Genomic DNA, 17,776 nt, shown 5'->3' on the forward strand with positions numbered 1-17,776 from the left:
TGTATCTCTCTCTCTCTCTCTCTCTCTCTCTCTCTCTCTCTCTCTCTCTCTCTGTGTGTGTGTGTCTCTTTCCAGAGTCTCATCTCGTGTCATGCTACATGCCACATAAGTGTTCTATCATGGTGATAAAATGCCAGGTCTACACTGTTATTTTTTTTTAATAGTATTTCTTAGTTTCTTCCTTTGGAAACTCAAAACATTCTATATTTCTGCTCTTTGTAAAAGAGGGAAATCTGAGGATTGTGTTACCTTTTATTAATATCAAATTTGTACACAATGATTATAAGATAGAATGAGGAATCTGGATTGTGTCACCAGCTTCTCCTCTGTTCCTCCCGGGGGACCAACTCTCTGCTGCTGTGGTCCTAGCTTGGTTCCCAAATCATAATGGGGAAGCTCCAAGCAGTGGTTCTCCCAGTTCCTACACAGTCCAAGAGAGCACAACCCGTTGCCCCTGTTCTTATTAGAGAAGACCATGCTCTTTGGGCCATGCCACCCCAATACAATTGACTATGGGATCAAATTCCCACAACACTTTGTGGAACAAATACTACTACTATTCTCAAATACTTCTCCATATATGAATTAGATCCATAACAAACTCTTAATGGATCTATGGGAAATTAAGAAAACTAAGATAAGTGTGATGAGGATTAATGGACTTTACATGATAAAAATTAAGGTATTTAACCTGTGACTCTAAACTTTGAAAACATCATTTTTAGATTAAAAAGTTTTGCAAGATTTTACTTCATTTCCCCACCTAGTATTTTACAAGTAAGAGAAATCTCTGCATTCTAGATAAGGCGATGATGTAGAAACTCTAACCGGCAGAGCTATGAGTAAATGTTTCTGGGAATTTGGTTTTGTGGATGGAGAATTTCCTCCCTTAATGCTAGCTGCCTGCTAGTTTTCAATTGTTTGCCCAGACAGAAGAAAAGTGGAAGAGGGAATCCCTCTTCAGCCCTGGCTAATCGGTGGCTAATTCCTCTCCAGGTGTTTCTGAGTGGCTGTCTTAAAGATACCATTGGTGCTGGTGGAGTAGGATGAAATGGGTTATTACAAAGCTTGCACCACTACTGCCCAGTTTCTATGGCCAACTAGTGTGGCTACTGGGATTAAAGCTGTATGTCACCACTACCTGGTCTGTAAGGCTGACCAATGGGGATGTTTTACTCTCTGATCTTGAGGCAAGCTTTATTTATTAAAATACAAATGTAGTATCCCTACAGGTTTGAATAAGAAAGCCTTCATAGACTCGTGCATTTGAATATCACGCACACATATATATTTACATATACCACATATATTTTAGCTCTTGTCAACAATGTTTATGTTTTGTTTTAACTCAAGATAAAACTGCAAAACTGCATAACCTTCATGGTCATTGTCATGCTTAAATTATGTACACAGAGCATCAGAACATAATACATTTTTTTTGCAAAATGGTGACTGTTGGTAATAACACAGAAAGCAGTAATTGAATTGTGTTCCAGCTGCCTGGTACTTTGTAAGAAATAAGGAGTTAACACAGGATGCTAGTGAAATAAAAGACATGAGTGCAGCATCCAAAGGCTTGATGGGGTGCAATGTGAGCTGTAAAAGTGTCTGGCTTCCAAGGTGGTAAGGACCTCCTTGCTCAGTCTGTATTACTTGGGGGACATACACACAGACTTGAAGATATAGGGTTCTATTCTGTTGGCTACAAAGTAAGCTAAACTTTCCCAGTCTTGCTTGGCAGTACATGGACAGAAGAAAAATGAGGCCCATGCAACTGAGACCCCATGAGAGGAGTGTTCTGGGATGAGAAACTGAGTTTGACTCGGAAGGGAACCCTTCCACCCTGCTTTCTGGCTCTAGTTGAGAGGTGGAATCAGTTTTGATTACCTTGGCCCAAATCCCTTTTTCACATGAGTCCAGGAACTGAAAGGTTAGGATGCTTCTGCAGCTGTTGGCATGTTCTGGACCACGAGGTTTGAACTGACTCCAAGGTGGGAAGCAGCTGCCCTGTGGAGTGTATAGACCCGAAGGGGAAATAGCTGTGTAAGGAAATGAAGTCATAGCTCTGCAGTGTAACATTTCCTCCTGATTGGGGAATCTCAGAGATTAGACATTTCCTAATTCAATGAATATTTAGAAGCTGGCAACATTTAGGGGTGTGTTATGCTTACTTAATATTTATGTGCATCCATTTTCAGTATAGACAAGACGTGGGGGAGCTGTAATTTTTCCAGAAGATGATTCATCTCTCCTGGGCTTTACCTTGCATGTGTTGTCTAGGAGATGTGAGGAACACACTGAGGTTAATTGTCCTAAGTTTTCTATGTGCGTGTGTGTGTGTTTACATTTATACATGTTCCCTGTGTTTGTAGCCTAGGTAACAGTTATTGAATACATAACCAGATGCACTGATCTTTCTTTATGAATACAAAGATTCCATTGCATACCTCATCAGTTAAAAAAAAAGCAATTGCTCCTTCAGTAGGTTTTTTTTTTTTTTACATGATCAGAACTACAGAACTAAAGATGGTACTGAATCCTTATAGCGGTTTACTGTCAATTCAAACAAGATTCAGAATGTTCCATTATCCCAGAGATTTTACTGTTATCCTCTAATTGTCACCCATCTCTCTCCTCCACTCTATTTGACTCTTCACAACAACTAACTGGCTTTGATCTTCCCGTTTTCCATTACCTATAGAATTATATCATAGAGAATCTTTAGAGAGGTTCTATTCACTCCACACAACCCCATACCAGTCTAACTAAATTGCTTGAATTGGTAGCACAATACCTTTCTGTTGCTGAGAAATATTTGATAGTATTCTCATACTGTGATTGGTTTAAGCATTTGTCTCTTGAATTTTGGTTGTTTTAATTATGGAAATCACAAATAACCCTTCTTGGAGAATTCATGTACAAAATGAATGTGCATGTCAGTTATCTGGGATAAATGTCCAAGATTATAGTTGCTTGACTTTTAGGTACATGTACTTTCACTTAAGAAAACATGACCATTAGTAATGTGATTCAATTTATAAACGCACACACACATAAGTATCAAAGTGTGATTGAGAATTCCAGTCAGGATCTGTTATAGATTCTAATTTTCCACATACTTAACAATATTTTGTTCTCTCAGTTCTAATATGTATGCAGGGATAGCACAATTATACTCCTTAAAAATGTGTATGTGGTATATATATATATATATATATATATATATATATATATGTGTGTGTGTGTGTGTGTGTAACATGTATAAGCATGTGCATATGTGTATGCATGTTCAGAGAATAACTTTTGGGAAGCAGTTTTTTCCTTGCACCCTGAGATTCAGAGATCAAACTCAGACTGTTAGGTTTTCAGAGACTTTACTTGCTAAGCCTTTAAGCTGGCCCTCAGTGACAGTCTTAGCGTATGTTCCTGCCAGCTGGATTGCCACATGTAAACAGCCTTATTGAGGTAAAACCCAATACAAACCCACCTTTAAAACAGGATTAATTGGCTGGCTATATAGTGTAGTCAAATTAGTAACACATCAGAATATTTTCATTCCCTCAAAAAGACCCCAAAGAAAACTATCCTACACCAGCCCTAGTGAGCTCATTCACCATTCTAAATATGCATCTATTATGGACTTTAAATATAAATTGTATCATTCAAACTGTGGTTCTTTGGGACTAGCTTCTATATAGCATTCTCAAGGCTCATCTCTGTCACAGCAACTATGAATACTGGATCTCTTCTTATTAACAGATAGTATTCTAACTCATGGACATAAAACATCCGGTTTATCCATCAGTCAGTTGACCGATAGTGAAGGGTTTCCATTTTTAGGTTCTGATGACTGATGGTGTTTCCACCATCTTTGAAGAAGTGAATATGCATTTTTGTGTCAATGTGGTTTTCAGTCCCTCTGGATCTAGACCTTCAGATGATATTGCTAGGCCGTAGGATAACTTTATTTGATGCACTGCTAGGTTAGTTTCTGAAATGACTGCACCTTTTACATTCTCACCAACCAAGTGATTTTGTGCCAGCTCTTCATGTCTTGTTAACAGCTGTCTTTCTTCTAGATTAGTGACATCCTGAAGAGTGTGAGTTGGTGTCATTGTGATTCCTATTCTGGTTTCATCCTGTCTAACAATACGATCATCTTTTCATGTCATTTTGGTCATGTATACTCTTCATAGGCTATTTGCATATTATATAGTCATTTGTATATTTTCTTTTAGTAGACTATTAAGATCATTTGTCATTTTTTTCAATGGGATTGTTCACTTTTATTTTTGTGTTAAGAGTTCTTCATGTTGACTCTGGAGAGATGTTTCAGTGATGAGTAGCATATGTATCGCTGTTGCAGCATCCTGAGTTTGATTCCCTGAACTCATGTTGAGTCAGTATTGCCTATAAATCCTTCTACAAAGAGATCTGACCTCTGTGGGCACCTTCACTCACATGCACATACCTGACACACACAATATACACATGGAATTAAAAACAATCAAAGGAAATCTTTAAAGATATAGTTCCTCAAGTATGTTAACACACTTTTTTGAGAAGGGACAGACATGGAGAAAGAAGAAGGAAAGAGATTAGTAAAATTATATTTTAAATTTAAAATATTTTTTAAAATCAAGTAAAAAATAAAAAAAAACAAATAAACAAGAGCAACTGTTGAGCTTTTAAAGTGTTTAAATTTGTTATATCTGAAAACAGTTTTTATCATTTCCTTGAAATAATTACAAGTTTAAGTGGTGATTAAAATGTCAATGTTAATTTTGGTCTTATAGTTCATTAATACTGTAATAATGGCCTCAAAATAAAACTGAAAACAGTAGAAAGTGTTTAAAAACTCCACCATGAAATTGAACAGGAGGTTACACATAAAAATCTTAGTTTTGGAAGAGGGTTGTAAGGCAGGTTGAAGAGTCAGTGCTCAGTGTGTTTGGCCTCCTTTCCTGAAACTTCCATGGCCTAATTCTCTGGATCTTTTTGGAATGGCATGGCCTCTGAGAACAAAAACACATGAACCCAACTTATAATTTGAAAAGCTTTAATTTTAAGAGCAGAGAAGTGGTCCCACAGATTGGATTTGGGTACGCCAGAAAGTGTTTACTCCACTTCATGCTGTGTGTGCTGCGTGTGTGTATGCCAACAAACTTCAGTGAAATTTACTTATTTTTAAAGTTATGTTAAATTCAAGTACATTTAAATTATTTATGTATAATTTTACTTGTGGTTATTTTGAATTATAATCTATTATAGGACTATTTCTCTAAAAGTAACCCTGATTTCCCCCTCTATCAGTGTACTTACCAGAAGAGATACCCACAATGATGTAATCAAGATTGTGTGGTTTTGAGGGAAATTTTCATTTAGTTTTATATTTCACTGCTGTTCTGGAATTTGTTGCCTGCCTTCTTTGATATTCTCCCTTCACCTTCCTCTTTACTGTTCACAATATTTTATTTTTTTAAAAAATGTGTATTTATATTTTAGTTATGTGTGTCCGAGTGGTTTTCCTGAATGTACGTTTGCACCACAGGTGTGCCTAGTGTTTGTGGAGGTTCCAGAAGAGGCCATCAGATCCTCTGGAACTGAAGTTAAAGATGGTTGTGAGTTGCTCTGTAGGTGCTGAGAATTGAATCAGGGTCCTCTGGAAGAGCAGCCAGTGCTCTTAACTAAGCCATCTTTCAGACTCACTTTATTTTGAAATTAACTATCATTCGATCTGAACTATTTAAGAATTTTCTAAGCCCCATATCGAGGGGGAGTAGTGGACAACGTCCACTTCCGTCCTCCTATAGCTAACGACTGTAGTACAGTGGGGGAACCAGGAAGCAGATGCAGGCGCCACTGCATTCACATCTCACCAGCCTTCACACTCACTCACCTCTGGCAGGCTCCCATCCTCCCTAACTCCTCCATCAGCGCTGTGAGGAGGAATGGTGGAAGCATACTGAACTAGCTTTCCGGGCTTAAATGCCTACCATGGATTTCTCATCTGGTACCGAACAGGCAGTAACCACACCCTTCTCCAGCTTTCTCCCCAAACCATCACCTTGAGATGTGCTGGAGCTGGTTCGTCCTGGATCCGGTAACAGTGGGGTTTAACCACGATAATTAACCACAATAATCTAAGTCTGGGCAGGTCACCCAAATGAAGCTCTTTACTACCAACCATTATCACCTGGGAGTCTGGCCATCCATGAGTTTAAATGGAGTCTGGAGTCTCAATAGTTTACCCTGGGACAATGCCTGGCTGCAAGAGGAACCACAGGCCGATCCTGACCCCCACCCAAGAGCAGACGATTCAAAGGAAATGCCTGGCACCTGCCAGCACACCTCAACAGGACACCCCTAGACAGATGTCAGCCAATCAGAGGTTCTGAACCTCAGAACCCCCCCCCCGCCCCCACCTTTACTACTATAAAAACCCAATTCTAATTGAGCTCAGGGCTCTCCAGATATTCTCATACGCTGGACATGCAGAGAGACCGAGTTTGCAAGCTTGATTAAAATAAAGGCTCTTTACTTTTACATATGGGACTTGGTCTCCTTTGTTGGCTTTTGTGGGGACCCACGGATTTGGGCATAACAGTGACCAGCTGGGAGGTATTCGGGAATCCCATTATTGGTCTTTTGAATCAGCCAGGGTGGAACAATCTGCAAAACATAAATCCAAGTTCGCCTTCCATCCCAGAGCCTGCTCGGCGGCCTGCTGCAGATGGCAGAACATTTGCCGTTTGTCTTGATTAATCCTGACTCCCTATACTGCTTTTCCTCAGAGTCTGTCAGTAAATCCTCATTATCTACTGGAACATGCATGCTCTTATCAGTCATCATACTTCATTTCCTGTATGCTTATGAAACAGGGCAGCTAAATAACCTAATTTTGAAAAAGCAAGGCTCTCTGTTAATGGATGTTAATATCTTCTTAAATGACCTTCTTAGAAGTAATTCATTTCTATTTACCCCAGGGACTTTCTGGAATATGGATATATATTGGATTCTGAGAGAATGTGTGTGCGTGTGTTTGTCTGTCTATCTGCATATTTCTGTGTGCCTTTGTGTGCGCATGCGTGCACATGTACACACATGCATGGGGTTGGATGGAAATATTTTAACCCTTAGTTTTCACCAAGTGGGAAGATGTTGATCTCTTGCCCATATAAGGTCTCACTCTCCCAGATCCATCCCTTTCTTTTGAAACTTCTAGCACTCACACACCCTTTCTATGTATGATGCAGATGGTGGAATATGAAAAGAGAGCCTTGGTTTGAACCCGAGAAGGAGTCTTTCCCAGTTATTGAATCACATTGTTGTGATTCAACAATGTGTCTGCTATTGAAGGGAGTCAGGACAGAAGGCAAAAGCTGAGAGGTAGAGGCCATGGAGGAGTTCTGCTTATTGGCTTCTTCCCTCTGATTTGCACAGCCTGCTTTCTTAAAAAATAAAACCAGGACCACCAGCCCAGGAGTGGCACCATACACAATGGGCTGCCTCCAAATCAATTACTAATTAAGAAAATGTCTTACAGGTGGATCTTATGGGGACATTTTCTCCGATGAGGTTCTCTCCTCTCTGATGACTCTAGCTTGTGTCAAGTTGACATCCAGCACAACTGACCCCTTGTCAGCTTCACACACAAACACATCACCATTAAGCCACAACCTTTCCTTTCTTTTCCATCCCCAATATCAAACATGAATACCAATATTACAATATAAATATTACAAATTTTAAGGATCCCACAGTCTCTACTTATTCAAACACTTAAAAATTTAGTCTCTTTAAAATATGCAGTCTCCTTGAAATTCAGTCTTTGTAAAATTTCAAAATCTCTTTAAAAGTTCAAAGTTTCTCCATTGTGGATTTCTATATAATGAAAAGACAAGTGTTCAATACTTTCTTAGTTCAAAAGGGAATAACTAGGGCACAGTTATAACCAAATCAAATAAAAATCAGACTCCAATTGTGGAAATAAATCAATATGCAATATCTGGTAACCAATCAGGGTCTTATGTTGTAGGAGGCCTCTTGTTTGTTCCCAGATGCTTAGCCCTGAAATAATCACACAGAAACCAGATTATTTGCAATACTGTTTGGCCAATAGCTTATATATATTTCTGGCTAACTCAAACCTTAATTTAACCCATCTCCATTAATCTGTGTGTCACCACAAGGCTGTGGCTTACAGGGTAAAGTTCCAGCATCTGTCTCTGGTGGGGCTACATGGCTTCTCTAGACTCTACCTTCTTTCTCCCAGAATTCAGTTTAGTTTTCCCCACCTAGCTCTACTCTGCCCTATCAGGCCAAGCCAGTTTCTTTATTTATTAACCAATTGAGGCAACACATAGACAGAAGGACCTCCCATACCAGTCTTCTGGGCTCCTCCAACAACTTGGGCCAAGATTCAGGCTCTCCTCTCTGCATCTCACACCCCTTGTCTTCTAGGCTCCAGATGACTTCACACCACTGCTGCTATTTTCCTTAGTGGCCACCCCATAGTACTTGCATCTTCAAAATTCTGAAGTTATTTGCTGCAACTGGGCTGCACTTTCACCAATAGCCTCTCTTTGGCTCTTTTCATGGTGCCAGGCCTCAACTTCTCTGCATGACTTGTTCAGTTCTGGGTCTTCAACTGCCACTGAGGCTGCACCTTCACCAGTGGCCTCTCCCGGTCTCTCATAGTACCAAGCCTCAGCTGCTCTGCATGATGATCCCTTTGTGCGTTCAAAGCTTGGATGACCTGGGTGACTCTTATGCTACCAGCAATGAAGAGTACAGCCTCGGCTACTCGGGAACACAGCTGTGTGCTGATTCTGAGGAAACATTTCCCAGAAGACTTCACCTCAGTGATGCTGGTCTCTTCTTAATTACAGACTGTCAATTTGGGAGCGTAGGCCCCAGCCCCTCGCATCATCCCAGCCCCCAGGCCTGGTCTGGACTTCAAATACCAGCAGGCCAGGTCCTGACCCCTCCCTGGGGATGGGGTCAGGACCACTCCCCAGGGAACTTAAGAGATCTGAGATCTCCCTTTCTTCCTCTTGGGGATCATTCCCGTGTCTTCCTGGTTTCCCCTAGGGGGCCACCTGAGAGCACAGATCTCCCATTAAACCTGGATATTTCTTAATTTGGCTTGTTTTGATTAGGCTTGATTGGGAATTTTGTGTTGGCGGGGAGCTTGTGTAAAGAAATATTCCTAACACGGACTATTCTTCAGCTTCAGCTGACCAGATGCCACAGATTCTCACATAAATGGGCAGGTAGAGATTTTTTTTTCTTCCTTCTGAAACTTTCCACCCCAGGCCTCCCCTCTCTACACTGCTCTCGATGCTCTTATCTTCCGAGCTCCTACAGAACGGCCCACTGAGCTCGCAACATTCAATGGTTTTTCTAGCTGGAAGTTCCAAAGTCCTTTCGCAATCCTCACACAAATAACATGGTCAGGTCTGTCACAGTAATATCCCACTCCCAGTACCAATTTTTGTCTTAGTTAGAATTACTATTCCTGTGATGAATTACCATGTCAAAAAGCAAGTTGTAGATGAAAGGGTTTTTTTTTTTTTTTTTTTTTTTTTTGACTTACACTTCCACACCACAATCCATCATTCAGGGAAGTCAGGACAGGAACTCAAACAGGCTAGCAACCTGGATTCAGGAGCTGATGCAGAGACCATCAAAAACTGCTGTTTTCTGTCTTACACATCATGAGTTGGTCAGCTTGCTTTATTATAGATCCCAGGACCACCGGCCCAGGGATGGCACCACCTACAATTGCCCTCCAGACTTGCCTTATAAAATCATTTTTCTCAATTGAGGTTCCATCCTGTCTGATGACCCTAGATTGTGGTCAAAAGTTGACATAAAACCAACCAACACAGAGGCAAAAACCACATGAGCTTTTTAAAAAGGCAGAGTGGGTCTTCAAGCTTCTATGTAGTGAAGTACTATATCCCATTATCTTTTAGATATAGGAAACAGCTCTTTCCTCTTAACCTTGAGCATATTAGTTATAGACCGAAGAATAAAGCAAAACAATGCCTTTCTACTTGTACAATCCCACTATTAGTACTCATTGATTTTATATGTGTGGAATATTTATAGTGCTCCCTCTACCATACTGAATATAGCAGATTACAAATGTAAGTAAAACAAACAAAATTCAGTGATCATTCAATGAACAATCAAAGGTAATCTGTATGGCCTATTCCTAGTGTTTTTGGTGGTTTGCATGTCCTCCCACCTTAAAGACCTGATTAACTGGACACCCAGTGACACCTGCTATGCAATCGTGTGAAAAACGTAAGCTTGGGATTTAGGTCAGAGTTCAGATTCTGACTTGGCCACGTACTAGCTCAGAAGGTTTGAACAAATCCTTCACAATGTAAAATGTAAGTGCGGGACTTAAGACGTGGATGACTCATGGTGCAGTTGGTATGAAGCATTTTCTCTATAGCTTCAGTGCAGTCAGTTAATATTGAATCTTCAGCCTATCTCCAACGAGAATGATTGCTCAAATTGTAAGGAATTGAGCCTCGGAGATATTCAAGACGTAGGTCAAGGTTTTGGAGGTATTTGGGGGAATGACACTGGGTTTCAAAGGTGGAGCCTGTGATCTGAGATCCTGACAGTGGCTGCATAGTGATATCAAAAGGAAATGCATGGAAGCTCACTTCCTGTGCCCATCAGGGACCCTGCCATTCTAGCACTGCTGTGTATGTAACGAATGATAGATGATCGTATATGTTAATTGTTTTTGTAAGTATACTAGTACAGTTACATATCACACCACCTATGATTCTACAGTTTATTATAAAATGATACAGATGAGTTGATTTCATTATTGTTTTTAGTGAAAAGTTCTCTAACGTTAGAGTCAGATGGTCTGATGCAGGTTTGGCTCTGTTGCTTCCTAGCGCCCTCCCAGCAGGCCGGTCACTTGCATAAACCATCCGCTTATGCGCAGGCATGCCTTAGCCCACTGGAGCCACACATTACTCTTTTGTTCTGACTCTGCTGTTGCTTACTAATTCTCACCGCGGCCCAATGAAGCAAGTGGCATTATCCCTTCTTTTTACATGTAAGAAAACAGAAGGTGTAGAACGGCTAAGTTACTCATAGCTGACGGCATAACTAGAAGTGGTTGACATTAGTAGATCACGACTTGTCTTCCATTTGAAATGAAAAAGAAGCTGGAGCTCCTGGCATACGTGACGTCGTGCTTTCCCGAAGCAGAACCTGTGTAACTGGGGCAATGGGAAGTGCAGAAGCCGGGGTACTGTGCCTGCTACAGTACTGTGGAGAGTTAGGAAGAGTGGACTTGCGGAATTAAAGTGTATAGTGTCAACATTTGTGCAAGTAAATTATTGCTCCTTTTCATCCCCGTGCTTCTTGGGAGGTAACGAATGCCTTAAGGACCCATCCCTAATTCTTTTCTTTGAAAATTCCTTTGGAGAAACAGTATGTTTTGGCAATGACATTTTAAACATAATACTGTAATTTTCAGAGAAAGAGAAACAATCAAAGGTTCTCCCAAAGTATGAGAATCCTAGACACAATAACATGCCGTCCCTGTCTGTTTTTTGGGGTAGCTTATTTCAGAGACAGAAACTTGGGGAGTGACTCTGGCGAACTGCCTTGACTCCCTTTGTCTGTGTCTGGAGCAAGTCTGGGGTATTTGGAGGGTGTGCAATTGGTCACCAAGTTCCTCAGGTCTTTGTGTTGCCCGAGTGAAGACGGCAACTGAACTCCTCCTTCACGGCTGCAACTTGGGATGGTGCAACCATTGTAGAAGAGTGGGCACTCAACACTTGCTGTTAGGCTGGCACTTCAGATGGATGTGGGAAAGAAAAAAAATACAAAACAAACCCCACAAAATACCACAAAAGGTCAACGTTAGTTCTTTGGGTGCATGTTTTTTCCTGGACACATGCTCCCTCTGGTGGCCAGAGAGTAGAATACAAAAGAATAGAAACTAATTGGGAGGACAGCCATTGGGAAAGAGCAGGCATAGTACCCAGAAGGAACAGGCATACAGCACGGTAGAGAACCCAGAAGAAGCAGGTATAGGGCACAGTATAGAACCCAGAAGGAACAGACTCACAATACAGAATGGTAGTTTATCTGCACGTATTTTGGGAATATCTTCTGGTTCATGAAAAAAAAAAAAAAAAAAAACAAGACTTTTCAGAAGCACAAGATGGCAAAGCAAGAAAAGGAGAAGAAAAAGAGAAGGACAGAAAAGAAGGAAGAAAAGAGGGAAAGGACCAGAGGAAAGAAGAGCCTAACAAAACAAACCAAAGCCCGTTTATTTCCATAAAACATCCTGGTTTAGCTCTCTCCTCCTTCAGGAAGCCTTTCTCCAATTATACAAATGGTTATGTTAACCCTTCCTAGACAGTCCAATGCAGAAAACAACAGAACGGGAGTGATTTAGTGATATCCTGTTCAGGACAAGGGCCTGCCCTGGTTACAAAGGTGTGGTAGCTTAAAACAGCCCCCAGGCTTAATTAGGGAATTGAGTAAGAAAGCACAAGCCCAGTAACTTTCTGTGGGAAACTGCAATGGACAGCACTGGGGAAACATAAAGGCTATTCTACCCAAATTTGTGTTTTCAAACTTTCTTACTGATTCATATTCATTGAACACATCGCTGAGTTTCATAAAGACAATTTTGACCATATTCATGTCTTTTCCCGTCCTTTCTCTCCCCTCATTCCTTCTCTTACTGCCACCCCTTCCTTCCCTGTCTCCTTTACACTGTTCTTATGTATCTAAAAGGAATCTGGCCTCAACAAATGTTAAAAACCATATTCATTCAGTTCTTAAAGAAGGTGATGGCTAAGGTACATCGTGAATTGTAAGACTTATGCAGGTAAGGGGGAAATGGGAGAGAATTCCTGGCCAGGACAAGAATAAGTAAAATCTAGAACAGGAATTTGACTCAAAGCCTGTGCAGTTACCAGACCCTCAAACCTGCCATGGCTTTTCACCGCATCAGCTTGCAAGTTCCATGATATTTCACCCAGAGCTTCTAGGACATAGAATTCGACCCATGTAGAAGCTCGTGTAGAACATACCTGCTCCAGGTACTGTGTCATCTGGTAGCTCTCCAAAGCAGAGGGTGGGGATATAGGGCTAGGAACAAGGAAGCAAGATTAAAATGAAGGTAGCAAGCGCCTGGTACAGTCATCTGAAAGGGGATGCTAAGAACCTTAGCTCTTTTCAGGCGTCTGTAAATCCTGCCTTGGTCTCCTCTTAAGCGTGCCTGTGGCAAAGACAGCATAAACTGGAGGTCTCAGAAGAGTGGCAAGTGAAGATATGTGCTTCTTATTCTTGATGTTGAACTTATCTTACAAACTTATACTGTTCATCTTCATTTATCTCACCCTGCTCTTATAAAAAGGTTAAGAGTTGAGTTATAGTTTTTGGAAAAAAAATCAGGCAGAATACAAACCAAATGTTTTTTCTTAAAAATGCAGGTTGTTTTATTTTTCATAGAAACTAAAACACCAGAGTTCATTGATTGCTATATTAAATACATAAATTTTAAAATAACCATTCATAAAACTTTACATACAATAAATGGATTCCTGCCTCTATGGTGATACATACAGTACATGGACACGTCCCGTGAACTTCAGATAATCACTCTACTGCAACCAGTCAAGTTCTGTCTCTCATCAGTCAGCAGTGAAGCAGCCCACAGAGTCATGCGATGAGACAAGAAACACCCTGACTAATGAATTAATGCAGGTGACTGTGGGAATGCATTGGAAACAGGCCCCCTGGCTACACTAACTCAGTAGACACATGAGGAACTGTGGAGTCAAACCTATTCGCTCTAGACTCAAGTCCCCACAGATTTAGACATCGCAGGTTAGACCATGCACAAAAGCTTCTTGAGATGTAAGGTCAGTTGATAAAGCCATAGGACCTTCGACTGATATTAATACTGTAAACTGTGCTGGGTTTGTTTTTCTTGAGATCCCAGGAACAAAAATGTCTGGCTTGGGGCAAGGGGAGTCATTGAAAAGTCACAGGTAACAGGAAATAGTGGCAATGGGAGGAAGGTGGATCAGCCGAACCAAAAGAGGCAACCAAGGAAGGGTGAGTATAGACACCATATGCTTAACAAAACTAAGCTGCCTAGAAACATCAGAAAAGCATCTTCTTTAGAGCCTCTGTTCACGTCTGAAGTATATATCTGTTCATGCCCACACCATCATACTGGGTACAGAATACATACGTGTGAATATGTACATCTCATATTTATAAGTGTTTGGATGTTGTGGGGATACTGTGGGGAGATGGTACAGTTAGTATGGTAAATAGGCACATTTTGTGTGGTGTCCTTCAAACTTAAGTGGCTGCAGTTTCTTACAGGTTCTGGATTTGCTTCTGATTAGAAAATTAGATCATTCATTCTTTAGTAAGTACTCAGAGTCTTCACTGTGGGCAAAGAGGACTCCACATTGTTTGCCTGTTCCACAGCCACCCTGTAGAACTGTATATAGCAAAAATGGAAATACTATGGGTGTAAAGATTTTGGTCCAAAAAAGGCAAAATAGAGCCAGAACCCCTCATTCAGTCAATCATGTGTACCTCTGGGTTTGACACATTAGATTGAATGTAGTAAATTATAATCCATTTTCCTGTCCTGCCCCTTTACATACATCTTTTAAAATTCGAGTCAAGAATTGGACTCAGGCTCTCCAAGCAATAGAAGATTTTGTGTAGGAAGAACTCAATTACTAAAGTCAGGGATGGACTGGAACCTACCCTGCTCAGCTCTGAAATGTTATAATAGAATTTGGTCCTTCAAGAGGCTTCCTGTGAACCAACCCCATTCTCCCATCATGTTGAGTCTTTTTGTAGATATGTCTGGAATCCACTCTCTAGGCAGTTTTCTATATGGGAATTATAAAGTAGTCAAGAAAAAGGAGATCTTTCTCCTATGCCCCTTTTCCCACCTAGACCAGAAGTCCATAGGAAGACTGATGTGGCTCCATCCTGGAAGCAGTAGCTCATGCCATAAACAGTCATCTGAGATCTACTTCCACGCTGGATGGTGGAGAAAGCCTTTAATCCCAGCACTTGGGAGGCAGAGGCAGGTGGATCTCTGTGAGTTCGAGCTCAGCCTGATCTACAAATCAAGTTCCAAGACTACCAAGGCTACACAGAAAAACCCTGTCTCAGAAAACAAAGCAAAACAAAAACAAACAAACAAAAAGATCTACTTCTGTTACTGAAGTAATTCAAAAGTTATTTTTTTTCCACATGGTAAATCAAACTGAATCCCTAAAGCTTGTTATGTTACCAGGGCAAGGATCTGGCGAGATATGGTTCTGTGCTGTCTAGAACACTCGGGCACCTGGGCTCAACTTCTAGCACCACCGTGAAAGATAAAATAAAAGGAGGGAGGTGAGGAAAGGGTGGAGGGAAAAAGGGCAGTTAAATTATCACAAAAGCAATGTAATTCCTAAATGACATCATTGATTCCCACAATCCTTATTCCAGTACACACACACACACACACACACACACACACGCTCACACACACACAAACGTGCGTGTGTGTGTGTTCAGCTCCACTCTTTGATAGATAAAAAGAACACAACTATATGTTTAATATAGAGTACATTGATCATCTACTTTGATGTAACATTGCAGAGATGGTCAAGTTATTTAAATATCAACACATAACCAACAGATATTCTTTTTACAGTTTCTATGAAAACCCAGGCAGATTAAAACAGTAAGCATTTTTAAAATAAGGTGCTTATCAATTACATTGAAGATAAAGCATACACATTTTACAGTGTGTTTATACAAAAAGTTAACAATACATAGGCAGAAGAAAAAGTGGGCAAGGTTTGTTTAAAGTAAATAATAGAAAAATAAATAAGTTGAAATAAAATACTGCAGCACAAAATGATTTGGCAAATTTTATTTCTTCTATGGCAAGTGGAAACCCTTCCTGACCCCAGTGATGACTATACCTCCCAAACTGGGAGAAACCATATCCATCCATAAGAAGGTACTTCTAGAGTGAAAAAAAGAAATCAAAGGGAAGTGTATTCTTTCGTTCTTAAAACCTTCCTTTTAGCCACAGTTTAAGTGAGATGACCTAAGTCAAACAGGGTTATTACTAGTTTAATTCTTCACCTGGGATAGAAGTTAGACGGCGTTGAAAAGGAGAAGGTGAAGTTGATGACAGTTTTGTAGAACGCTCTCAGAAGGAGTCTGTGCATTTTTTCTCACTCAAGGGCATTTCACTATCCTGATGGTGCTAAATGGGAGCTTTCGCTTCTCTTGAACTCCTCAGTCGATTTCAAGAGACGCATACTCAGCTAAGAGAACATAGGTAAGTGAACTCTCACTGTGTTAATTTCCCCTAAATCTCTGGGCAAGTGTATCTGGAAGGTACAGATACAGAAATTCAAGGAATTGAGTGGGAATTATATTTTTGGAAGAAAATAAGAAAGTCATAGCAGAGCTCCCTATTACTCAAGTTACATTTTTGTCTATTCTGAACATCATATGCAAGAAAGCATTCCATTTTCACTAACCTGCAAATGAGCAGAACACATCCATAGTTTTCTCAACACCACTGTAATTGTAGATATGGATGGGATCTGTCAAAATATTTAAACTTCCCTAGTCTAAATAGTAGAACATTCATTTTAAAGACATAACCCAAACCTGATAAGGATATCACAATGTAGCTTACAGCCTAGAGAAATTTCCTTGGTATTCTGGATATTAAACAGAAAAAAATCTCACCCAACACACACACACACACACACACACACACACACACACACGTTTTAGAGACAATCAGCTGCTGCTCTCAGACAGTTCAGTATGGGATTGACACAATTCAAATAACATCAGGGAAGCAGGTATGGACTCTTATTAACATTCATAGTAATTTAGATGTAGTTCTCTGGTATTAAAATTTACCATCAGGCTCTTGCTAGGGAAAGCCAATAGGAGAGAAAGAGGGTGTGTTTGGAGCAGATTAAGTATGGATTTTTTTCAAGTGGGCCCCATAGTGGTAGACGAAATATCATTAAAGAGGTTAAGAAAAAAAGCCATTGGTATATTTGTATACATGACCAAGAGTTATCTGTGTGGCAGGCACAGTAGAAGTACCCTGTTTCACGTCAACTGCACAATGAACCTGCTAATTGCATTTGATCTGGAACTTACCTTAGTGGCAAAAAGAGTCCACGGGATAGTTATGATTTTGTGTTTGCATCAGGACACATCGTCTGGCATTCCTTGAAAGAAATATTCAGATTTCTCAGTTGTTCTTGCCAACCCTTGATTGCGTGGTCAGCTCTCCTGTGATGATGACGGGGTCTTGTTTGATGCGTGTTTATGCAACCAGGAGAGCATAGGAGTTGCTCAGCATTGAAATGACATAGTATGATTCAATCTATTTGCTATAGATGATTCACCATGGTTTTGAATCTCACAATTTATTGCTAGTAATGTCTTAGGTAGCTTGATGGGAAAGCTTCAGTAATGCTATGCTGTTTGAACTAAATTCAATAACTATTTCATTATATAGGGAAATCAAACACGAGAGCATTTATAACAGTTACAAAGCACTTCGTGCTACTTTAAGCACCTCTTGTTCCAGAATTGCAAATGAAACCTTATGAAGAAAAAAAAAGCATTTAACCCCCATTTTGCAAATGAGGAAACTGAGGCACAGAGAGGTTCAGTGACTGGGCCAAATTCTTGGATAAGCATT

Source organism: Alexandromys fortis, unplaced genomic scaffold (assembly GCF_014885135.2).
Source record: "Alexandromys fortis isolate MF-2015 unplaced genomic scaffold, M_Fortis_MF-2015_v1.1 scaffold_368, whole genome shotgun sequence".
In the NCBI taxonomy this organism is placed as follows: Eukaryota; Metazoa; Chordata; class Mammalia; order Rodentia; family Cricetidae; genus Alexandromys; species Alexandromys fortis.